Genomic DNA, 11,217 nt, shown 5'->3' on the forward strand with positions numbered 1-11,217 from the left:
AGAAAGGTAAGCTGGGAACAGGACTGACCTGCCAATCAGCAATCAGTGTTTGGATTTGTGTGACAGATGCTAATCTCCAAGCTAATCAAAGAGCTGATTGGATATTTCTCTGTACTGTCAACTCTGGATGGTAATTAAGTAGAATTAAAAATAAAAAAAACCCACAATATTTAGATTATATGTATTTTATCTTTGCAATAAAAGTGAATTCAGCCACTGCAGCCCAACGGTTTACCACAGCTGCAACGCTGTCAGAAGAACTGAGGTGTTTAGTTCACTGTGACTCTTAAATCCTGATTAGCAGAAGGTGCCTGGTCTAAATGGGAGATTCTTCTTCATTGTTAAGACACACACAGATATCTGGAGGCTCACAAACTAATTACTCTTGCCCTGAATCACATTAAATTCCCATATATGTAAGCTTGCTTGATGAGCCCACGTTTAGATTACTTCCTTGTTAACATACAATTAGGAGCTGCTTGCTAGAGAAACAGCAGTGATGGAAAATTTCCTTTTCTTAAGTTTTTTTTTTTTTTTTTTACCTCGCAGGTTTCCAGGGAGGACTCTAAGTGCTTTAAAGACTATGCTTGGCAATCAGCTTAACAAAACTTCCTCTAAGCTCAATCACGCCCCTTGTTTAGCGAGAGGGGGTGGCAATTAAATGTCGTGGTGGAGCGGTGTTAGTATTCTGATGGCGTAGGGGAGATTTCCCCGTACGGTCTGTGAAGGTTGTAACTGAGGCTTTGTCTAGAATGTCAAAGATGTCTGAGTGTGTGTGACCGTGTGCGAGTGTGTGTGTGCACAGCTAGAAAAAACCTGCATAGTCTGCTAAAACTCACAGCGAAGCTCTAAAACATGCTCCGGGGAAAGCTCTCCTCACAGTATCGTAGGATTATGTTTCCAAGCCTCTAACCATGCGGCAAACTCAGCAAGGGTTTACTAGTACATTAAGCAGTTAGAGTAGATAATGAGCAATTTACAGAGCGGGGAGGGGCTTACACCTAAAACAAGGGAGAGTTCTCAATGGAAAATGGCGCTATAAATCCTGGCTGACAGTGATGCTTTAACGGCCAGATATTCTGAATGAATAGCTGTTTTGTTAGCACACCGTCATTCAGTCTGAATTAACGTTCTTGGCCGCCATATTTAAAGTGGGGTTGTGTTCCTTGATGCTCACGAGTATCTGGCTGTGCTGAGGATGCTTTGTCAGCGAGTTTACAGAAAATCACCCTGATTATATCGCGTGACATAACAGACTAACACCGTAGAAGTGTTTGAGATCGGTGTTCTGAATATTACCACATGCAATAACACATTTTTAAAAACAAAAGGTAGTTTGGGGAGATTGGTTTACATGATACATGTCCAGCCATGCCAAGATGTTTTTTGTTGTTTTTGTTTTTTTTACAAGAAATAATATTCAAATGATATGTAGTCAGTGATTCCCTTAATATATAATGGTCTTAAGCTGCACATCAAACAGGTAAATATGGTTTGACACCAAGTTGAAAGAAAGACCAAAAAATCAAAAAATGAATAAAAAAAGCAAGAGGCAAAAGTGTGAGATCCCTTATGTGTCTCAGTTTTCATAATCTGATGCAGCTTAATACGTAATCTAGTGTTAGAAGGAAGTAATTAATTTAAATTACTGTACTTAACAACATTTTGAGGTACTTCTCATTCACTTCATGTTTTCTATTTTATGTCACTTGTACTCTTGTATATTTGTCAGAGTAATAATGTTCTTTTTCCTGCACTGCACTTATTTGACAGTGTTATCAGTTTGCATGATGCAAAATGACTAAACTTGCTGTGTTGTTGCAGATATAACTGCAAAACAGCAGATTACCTCCATTTCCTCAATACAATGAATGTGTATCAATGTAAACTACAGCTGAAAAGATTGGGGTCACCCAGGCAGTTTTATGTTTCCATGAAAACTCACATTTTTATTCATGCACGAACATAGTTGCACAACGGTTTTCTAATCATCAATTAGCCTTTCAACACCATTAGCTAAGACAGTGTAGCATTAGAACACAGGAGTGATGGTTTCTGGAAATGTTCCTCTGTACCCCTATGCAAATGATCCATTAAAAAATCAGTTGTTTCCAGCTACAATCGTAATTTACCACGTTAACAATGTCTAGACTATATTTCTGATTAATTTAATGTTATCTTCATTGAAAAAAAACAGTTTTTCTTTCAAAAATAAGGACATTTCTAAGTGACTCCAAACATTTGAACAGTAGTATACATTGTATTTTATTTAACAAGTGATTGATTTCGGATATATTAACCCATAGATATATACAAACACTAGATGGCTCATGAGCGCTGTCAGCCTATGGGGAGCAACGTCGCCACATGGCGGCCATCTTGGGACAGGGCTGCTCGATCACTCATAACATTAAAGTCAATGGAGCATGGATTTTAAAATCACTGTAGATTGCTCAATTTTCAACCGATTTTAGAACAGCTTGGTTTGTTATAAACGTCAGAGATGTACTTCTTTTACTGCTTACATAAGAATAATTAAAACCATTGAATTCATATAATAATGAACACATATCTTTTTTCAGCATAAATGGATTTAAATGTAATTTTATTATTTAGAATTGCACTTCTTTATTACTATCAGCTTTCTAATGCACAGATAAAAACAAAGCTCAACCAAAATCAATGCACAACAAACAGAGATGTTGTCTTTTCTTTTCATGAACCTGGTGCCTACATTACCCACAATGCATTTCGGCTGCAGGCTAACTAATCCAGGCATAGATGTATACAAACGATAAGTCTAAGGTCTCAATCAAAGTCTCTTAACAAGCAAATAAATACAACCACAACCACAAAGAATGTAATTTCACCTAAAGATTAGGTTCTCAAAAAACGTTGGTCTCAGGAAAACCTAATAATTGAAAATCAGATTGTGAGTAACACCATCTTCAATGTGAGTAGCCAGGCAGAAAAGACACACAACTATGCCGCATTTTTCAAAACGAAAAGCTGCGATTTCGGAATTGAGCCTGAATCATAGCCACGTTAATAAGGCTTGTAATAAACTAAACCGTTTGTAAATCAATCAAGAATTGAGCGAGTTATGAGTGTTAAAGTGAGGAAATCATCCACCTTACCATTGACTACAGTACAGTGCGCCAGAGCAGTCCCCTGTCCTAAGATGGCCGCCAAGTGACGACGCCGCCGACTCCGTCTTGAGACATCTAGTGTTTGTATATATCTATGTATAAACCTGCAGTGCAGAATATTTGTCTCCCCCTTCTGGCAGAGAGAGTAATTGCACAGACACAGTCAACAACCTATGATGGATGCCTCACCACAGTAGGCTGTAATCATCCCTCTGAATGTTCAGTTTTTTGTTTCGTTTTGTTGTTGTTTGTTTTGACAGTCCTTAAATTTTTCCGTCATTGGCGTCAGCACACTCTGAGTTGCTTCAGCCTACTCAGTCTGTCTCTATGGTTGCTTTCCTCTTCAGCTCTGGCAAACCAACCACCACAGTAATGTCACCACAGAAACCAAATTTACAATTTCAGTGTTTGATGAAAAACAGAGAGATTTACCCGGCACTGATGGGCATCGTCAGCGCTGTGTGAACTCATTTGGCAAAGGGCTTGAATCTAATAGACGTTCATTTACATGTTAAAACTCCCACACTCCAGCCATAAGTACATTACCCTTATTAAAAGAATTGGTACTCAATCTAACAGCAGTTCAAAATTCTGTGTTTTGAATGTGGTAATGAGGGTTAACACATTGTTTCTATTTGGACCACAGATAGGACATTGAAATTCAAATATTCTCGACAGAAATGTTTTTCAGAAGGAGAACAAAAATTTTCACTTAGCTTAAAAAGCGACTATAGCTCCGATCAACAATAAAAGTGATTTATGGTGTCAAACGTAATTGGAACAAGCGCTTCATTATAGATTTCCTTTGAATCATGCACCTGTGGCAAGTGTATCATCTTTGTTTTGATCGAGACAGGGTTGGTGCTTGATTGTTGATGAATTTGAGCAAAGTCAAACTCTGAACAGAGACTAGACAACAAAAGCACATTTCACAAAGCAGAATCACTTAAGCTTCATTTCCGAAGGAACCACGGGGCTTTATTAGACTCAAAGCAACTCATCTTCTGCCACTTTGCCTTTAGTGACACAGACACATGGCCCAGGCATAAAAAAAGGCCTCAAAAACAGAATCAAAAAGGCCTTTCATGAAAATGACAGATTTTGTTGGATTATTAGGCTCATCAAACACTCTGCCACCAGCTGGGTCTCTTTGTTTTATCCGAGCGTTCTTTCTCTGGCCCTGGGGTGCAGATCTGCACAGATGAGTGCTGGGTGGGTCCCTTAAAGTGTGGGACTTTAAAACAAGCTACATGAATAGAGCTGGTGTACTTGCAGCTAATTAGAGAAGTGTAGGAACAATGGCTCAGCGCTGCCCATATCGTCAAACAGCTCCCACTGAGACAGGCTTCCTGGACATATGGAGGAAAACTTATCAGGCCGCTATAGAAGTCCGACTCGCACTGCATAATTAATAATAGCACCAACACTGTAAAACATTTGAAGTCATTCAGCGTACGGCATTTTAGAGCCGGAGTCGAGCATGATGTGACTCTAAAATTGATTGATTCAGTCAGTTTACATTCAGAGCATGACTAAGAGAGTGTTGCATAAGAAGACAGCTTAAGGAGCTCATTCGAAACTCTGCAAATGCTTTGTGTGAAAGCAGTGAGATGAACTCATTTAAGAGATGAGTGTAAGTCTCTCCAGTGTGTTCCCAACAACACAGCATTAAACATTTAACTTTGGCTCTGTTGCATAACTGGGTCTCTTTAAGCTCATTAGATATGAATCTAGGCCAAGTAAATATTTCACCATAGGCTACTGTTAAGTCTGATCCCTAGCCTCGCCTCTGTTTTTGAGCCACACTAAGACTATCCCTCTAACTCCGTTGATGAAGCTTGCATTGCACAAAAAAGCAAGAAACCTGACATGCCTTGCCATTTTAACACCAGACCACATTAGGCATTTTATAGTTTATTATAGCCTGTTTACAACATTGTCTGGGCTGCATTTGTCTCCCAGCTCCCTATCAGTCTCTGCACATGACAGCAACAGCATCTTCTTGTTGCTATCTGCCACTTGATTATAAAAGCTTAAGGGCTAAATAGCGGGAAAGGTCTGTTCTGTGATGTGATGCCTGGCAGCTTGTGTCAGCCATTTTCAATTTAACATTCTCTGGCAAAGGGGAGCAATAACATTTATTATGGCAAAGGTGTGAGGTGGTGGGGGGGATGACAGGCTGCTAGGGTAGTGGCAGAGGTGCCCACAGGGCTAATGGAACAAAGGGAACAAAAAAACATAATAGGAAAAGGGTGCTCATTGATTATTCCCCATTTCAGTACAGATGATCACTATCTTTGGCTGGGTCACAGGAGATGGCACCCCTCCATATTTCTATTTTCCATCCACAGACCACAGGTGTGCTGTTGTGTCAGTGCTCACAGAGGCAGACTTTCATTCTAGATTTTAAGAGAATGAAGAAGCCCAAACGTGGAGTGGAGATGAGCCAGATGTTGAACATAACTTGAAATTGAACTGTCAGTACACAGAGGCTGTAAAAGGGGCAATATGTGAAGCTGGCAGCTGCTTTTTGGACTGTTTTGAATTGAAGTGAGTTTTCTGGCTAATGTCAAGGTTGAGATTTGCAGTCAACCAGCAATTTTGAAAAAACATCTCTCCTTACCTTTCTAAGGAAGAAATAAAAGCTGTGCGTGCAGTTATTATTCAGCCTAAATATGGTTTTAAAAGCATTTTTTTCTCAGAGGTCATACTTGTACTATGCACGGACCTTGCCTTACAAAAGCCATCTTTGGCATCACAGAATTACATTACAAAAAGCCTCTCCTTCAGTCTGGTTTGAGAGGTAAACAAAGGAAGGACAGGCATAGTACCACTAATCCAGCTGTAGATGGTCTAATAAAATAAAACTGTTAATGGTGTTTAAGAATAATGGCATCTATTGTCCAGGCTGCAGATTGCAACCAACAGAAAACAGCTGTGTGTAGGAGAACCTTAGCCTAGCCGCGCTAGACCCATGTTTCTGAAGGCACAAGGGTCTTGGCACGCTCGACAGGGAGGGAGGCAGGCTAAAAGGTTGTCTTTCAAATCACTCTGCAGCAATTGGGTAGGTATACAACCAATCAGCGCAATGAATAGGCTGACGGAGTTCCTAGAGCGCCGGCAGATTGTGGCGAAGTCCCATTAGCTTCCCAACCAGCGGAGCCAACTGGTATATTAAGGATTTGCCATATCCCGTCGGCATAAGTCCAAATACGTCTTTCTTCTCAATGAAACGCTTCAGTGCCGTCCTTTGTTTATCTTTCAAGTTGAATTTTAGCTTCAAATCTTTAAGGGCTGTGGCCAAAGCCGAGTCGAAAGATAACTGTTTATTGTGCGCCGGTTGTTTCTGTCAGAATCGTCGCGCCTCTGTCGTCACTTAGTTACGCCCGCCTTCTGACTCTACACTTCATAGTGATTGGTCCGGCCAGTTTTAGGAGAATCCAGCCTCGAGCCTTATGGAGGGTAACTAGACCCACCCTGGCAGAGAATTAAATTCGTTGCCGTGGGTTGTCTAGTGCGGCTAGGTTAGGAGAACCTATGGTTGCTGTCGCTTCAATGCCAAAGTGATAAGAGAGGTCCTCATCTAGAGTCAATGTTTGGTTTGTCTGCTCTATGCTACTGTAGAAATATTACGATACAACAATGTTTGTAAGTGTGATCAAGAACCTGGTGCATATGGAGATATGAAGGGTTTATTCTAAGATGACAGCAACACAAGGTGTTTGACTCCATGCTCTATTTTCCATCTGCTTAACTGTCCTGAAAGCAGGAAAGCATCATGCATGGCAGCCCTAGTACCATTCTTGGGTATGTGTGCGTGAATGGGTGAATAAGAAACACACGGTGAAGCTCTTTGTGGAACCTAGGTAGAGGTAGCACTACGTAAGTGAAAACCATTTATCATTTAGAAAGATACATAGTTAAATGTAGGGCTGAGAATGTAGGAAAAACAGGTGATGCAATATTTTGTTTTTCTCTTATACATATATACTTAGACTAAACCTATTTGGTAAATATAGCATGGTACCAACTACAAGATACAGCCTGGTAAACTTGTGCATGGTGGCAGTATCCATCCCTGTTCAGTGTCGGCTGTTACACAGATTTGAGATCTCTTATTGAGGTTCTCTTCTCAATGTTCTCACTTTAATCATCAGTGTGGAAAAAATGTTGTTGGCATACAGCAACTTTTCATTTGTAAGTTCCTACTAAGAGAGTGGATGGATGGTACAGTCGTGGATGAAAGTATTGGCACCCCTCAATTTTTTTCAGAAAAGTTCCAAAATTGCATTTGAGAAGTGTAGGAAGTTGGTTGATGGTTATAAGAAGCAACTGGTTTCAGTTATTTCTTGCAAAGGGCATGCAAACATAATACTGAGTTGAAGGTGTCAACAACTTTGTCTGGCCCATTTTTTGAGTTTGTGTGAAATTATGTCAATTGTGGCTTTTTCCTTCTGCTTTTTTGTCTTTTTTCAATGCACATCAAGGAAATAAAGATGTTTATACCAAAAACATTTGTGATTGCAACAATTTCTGGGAGAAATGGTGTATTTTCTGGAAAAATTCGAGGGGTACCAATGCTTTCGTCCATGACTGTAAGACTTACATGGGACTCTGTTGCCCGACTAGACTGCAGGTCCAGTGCAGCTGCATAATCTTCCATTTGTGACAGCTCGGTTTCAACTGGTGCCTTGCATTTTTCATACGGGTCAGGGATGGCGACCTGAGAAAAATAGGTGCAATACCTTTTGTCAAACGACAGACGTTTTTAAAATCCTTTTTGATGACTGTGGTAACTGGTGTCATGTATTGCATGAGGTGAAAGGTTATCACATCAATGACTTATCAATGCCATTTGAAACCTTTCTAATATGGTGACTTGGATGATGTTCAAACCTAGTCCCACACACTTGTCCTTTAAAAGCCACAGCATCCAGTAACAGTAACATCAAGTATGCAGTTCACTTGTTTGCAGTAAAATTAGGAGCAAAATTACAATTTCAAAAGCACTGTCTGTTGTGGAAAACTACATAGAGAGGTCTCAAAGTGCAATTCCTAGCAGTATAGGAACATATTTTTTCCTAATGTTGACTATGACAGAGGTTGCCTATGGTTTCAGGCATAAGGAACAACACCGGCACTTTAGTGGTTAGAGAGATTAATACAAAATTTGAAATGAGTAAAGAAAGCGCTCTTTCGGCTGGGAATTTTAAAGCACACATGGGCCCCTTTAGGCATTTTGTCGGAACATCTGACGAAGAAGTGCTTGAGAAAATTCTCTCTGAATTTAGAGAGAATCTGTCCTAACAGACATGTCACATTGCTAAGAGGGAAAATATTGAGTTAGTGTTTTGAATATTCTACAGTTTAACAGACTTTACCTTCAACTACTCACATTCTTGAGAGGGTTCTTTGACAACTAGAGCATGAGGGGTCAATGACAGAATTGATGACCTTAAATAAAATTACAGGTTTGTGTGACGAGGTCTAACAAATTCTATGCTGCCATATTTTTTATGCGCAGAAGGTCATTCAGCACTTCACAGGATGATTTTGTTTTTTAAAGTTTCCACTTTTGCTCAGCTTGCCTGCACTCAATAGCCCTTTCATATGGTGTGAACAACTCATGCTGTCTTAATTACACCATGCTCTGGCTGTGAAAGCAAGAAAGACTTTCAAGGCTTTTTAGGCTACAGTTCAACGCAAGTTACACTGATAAGCCACAAAATCATTCACAGGTGAAGTGAAGAACGTGGATAATCCCGTTATTATGGCAACAGCATTTCCCAACATTTTCTCCCAAAGCAGAAAAATGTGACCCCGCCACAATGCACAAAAATTGCTTAGGAACGGCTTTAGGGTTCACAACAAAGAGCATAAGGCGATGACCCAGCCTCCAAACTCCCCAGATTCCATTTCCATCAAGCATCCATGGATGCGCTGGAACAAGCAGATCGACAGAGGCCTCAACCCATAACCTACGGGACTCAAAGGACCTAATGGCAACATCCAGAAGCCAGACATCGCAGGAAACCCCTGAAGTCACATGTCCATGGTCCCTGATGCATCTGAACTGTTTTGGTACCTAGACGGGGATCTAATGTACACAGTATTTAGCCCAGTCTCAACAACATTAGGCTTTCATGCAATTAAACTGTGCTCTGAAATACTGTTTGAAGGACAAAAAATTTGTGCTGGGTTATGTTTGTAACTTACAGTGCCTTGTGAAAGTATTCGGCCCCTTGGAACCTTTCAACCTTTCGCCACATTTCAGGCTTCTAACATAAAGATAGAAAATTTTAATTTTTTTGTCAAGAATCAACAAGTGGGACACAATCGTGAAGTGGAACGAAATTTATTGGATATTTTAAACTTTTTTAACAAATAAAAACCAGAAAAGTGGGGTGTGCAATATTATTCGGCCCCCTTGCATTAATACTTTGTAGCGCCACCTTTTGCTGCAATTACAGCTGCAAGTCGCTTGGGGTATGTCTCTATCAGTTTTGCACATCGAGAGACTGAAATTCTTGCCCATTCTTCCTTGCAAAACAGCTCGAGCTCAGTGAGGTTGGATGGAGAGCGTTTGTGAACAGCAGTCTTCAGCTCTGCCCACAGATTCTCGATTGGATTCAAGTCTGGACTTTGACTTGGCCATTCTAACACCTGGATACGTTTATTTGTGAACCATTCCATTGTAGATTTGGCTTTATGTTTCGGATCATTGTCCTGTTGGAAGATAAATCTCCATCCCAGTCTCAGGTCTTTTGCAGACTCCAACAGGTTTTCTTCCAGAATGGTCCTGTATTTGGCTCCATTCATCTTCCCATCAATTTTAACCATCTTCCCTGTCCCTGCTGAAGAAAAGCAGGTCCAAACCATGAGGCTGCCACCACCATGTTTGACAGTGGGGATGGTGTGTTCAGGGTGATGAGCTGTGTTGCTTTTACGCCAAACATATCGTTTCGCATTGTGGCCAAAAAGTTTGATTTTGGTTTCATCTGACCCGAGCACCTTCTTCCACATGTTTGGTGTGTCTCCCAGGTGGCTTGTGGCAAACTTCAAACAAGACTTTTTATGGATATCTTTGAGAAATGGCTTTCTTCTTGCCACTCTTCCATAAAGGCCAGATTTGTGCAGTGTACGACTGATTGTTGTCCTATGGACAGACTCTCCCACCTCAGCTGTAGATCTCTGCAGTTCATCCAGAGTGATCATGGGCCTCTTGGCTGCATCTCTGATCAGTCTTCTCCTTGTTCGAGGTGAAAGTTTAGAGGGACGGCCGGGTCTTGGTAGATTTGCAGTGGTCTGATACTCCTTCCATTTCAATATGATTGCTTGCACAGTGCTCCTTGAGATGTTTAAAGCTTGGGAAATCTTTTTTGTATCCAAATTCGGCTTTAAACTTCTCCACAACAGTATCTCGGACCTGCCTGGTGTGTTCCTTGGTCTTCATGACGCTCTCTGCACTTTAAACAGAACCCTGAGACTATCACAGAGCAGGTGCATTTATACGGAGACTTGATTACACACAGGTGGATTCTATTTATCATCATCAGTCATTTAGGACAACATTGGATCATTCAGAGATCCTCACTGAACTTCTGGAGTGAGTTTTCTGCACTGAAAGTAAAGGGGCCGAATAATATTGCACGTCCCACTTTTCAGTTTTTTATTTGTTAAAAAAGTATAAAATATCCAATAAATTTCATTCCACTTCACGATTGTGTCCCAATTGTTGTTGATTCTTGACAAAAAAATAAAATTTTATGTCTTTATGTTTGAAGCCTGAAACGTGGTGAAAGGTTGAAAAGTTCAACGGGGCCGAATACTTTCACAAGGCACTGTAGCTTGCACACGTTTCTAATGTATCTTTCACATTAGTTTCATTGCTTTTAATTTGCTCCTTTGAGCCAATTAACCCTATTTTAAAAGAGAAACAGAAACTGGAGAAGCTTCAAAAAATTTCAATCAGACCCGAGACTTTTTTTTCAAACTGCAACCAAATAACTTCTAGAATGCACAAGTGTCGACCCTAATTTCCTCAACCTAACTACTGAGTGAAAACCTT

This window comes from Acanthochromis polyacanthus, chromosome 14 (genome assembly GCF_021347895.1).
Source record: "Acanthochromis polyacanthus isolate Apoly-LR-REF ecotype Palm Island chromosome 14, KAUST_Apoly_ChrSc, whole genome shotgun sequence".
In the NCBI taxonomy this organism is placed as follows: domain Eukaryota; kingdom Metazoa; phylum Chordata; class Actinopteri; family Pomacentridae; genus Acanthochromis; species Acanthochromis polyacanthus.